This window comes from Cucurbita pepo, chromosome 12 (assembly GCF_057944985.1).
Source record: "Cucurbita pepo subsp. pepo isolate OVF chromosome 12, ASM5794498v1, whole genome shotgun sequence".
Lineage (NCBI taxonomy): Eukaryota > Viridiplantae > Streptophyta > Magnoliopsida > Cucurbitales > Cucurbitaceae > Cucurbita > Cucurbita pepo.
Window position 1 is genome coordinate 7162822 of NC_141809.1, and position 797 is coordinate 7163618.

The following is a 797-nucleotide window of genomic DNA, read 5'->3' on the forward strand; positions in this document are numbered from 1 at the left end:
GTTGCCTATCGTGGTTTTTTATAGTGGGCTAAGTTGTTACAAGAACTACATTGTATTTTTTTGGTGGGCTCAACAAAGCAACCTCGGGTTGGGCTGGTTGATGCATACAGATGGAACTTCGAGGAAAGAAGATGGATAATCCTTGTTTCTAGACCGAATAAATTCAATGTATCATTCTAGACCAACCAGACCTAAACAACTAATTGCCCACAATTGTGGGGAGCAAGGTCTATTGGAAACATACTAGAGGGCAATAATACTCTTGTTGAGAGTTGAACTCAAGACCTCCCGCTTACTAAACGGGTGCTCTAACCAACTGAGCTACAAAAGCTACTTGAAACTAAAAACATATTAATTCATGAATCGCCAAAACTAATAAACACCCAAGCAACTAGGGAAGAGAACAGAAAAGACTACTACAATACACTGTACATAGAATTGTATCATAAAATACAAACCAAAGAGACATATTTATAGGAATGAGAAAAATAAGCAAAATACTAATTTGTCTTTATAATGTAAACCCAAATCAAATAAAATTGTATTATAAAATAGATATGTTGTGAAACTCTTGGAATTCAATCTAATATTATCCAAGAAACCCCAAAACGATAAGGATAAAGAGAAAAGAAAAAACTCGTTTATAAACTCATGATCCACCAAGAAGTTTTTGTGGCATAATTAAGACACCTTATTTCATTCATTCTCCCCTCTATCATCATTTGAAATACATATTATGTATCTTACCTAGAACCTAAAGCTTTGGTAAAATTTTAGAATTCAGTCTAACAACATTG

The 797-nt window shown here is 33.8% G+C and overlaps 1 non-coding gene across 1 annotated transcript; it reads right to left on the reverse strand.

The window, feature by feature from the left end:
- Window positions 1-257: 257 nt before the first annotated feature.
- On the reverse strand, window positions 258-331 carry TRNAT-AGU (transfer RNA threonine (anticodon AGU)). The gene has a single exon. It is a non-coding gene; the product is annotated as a tRNA-Thr (tRNA).
- Window positions 332-797: the final 466 nt, after the last annotated feature.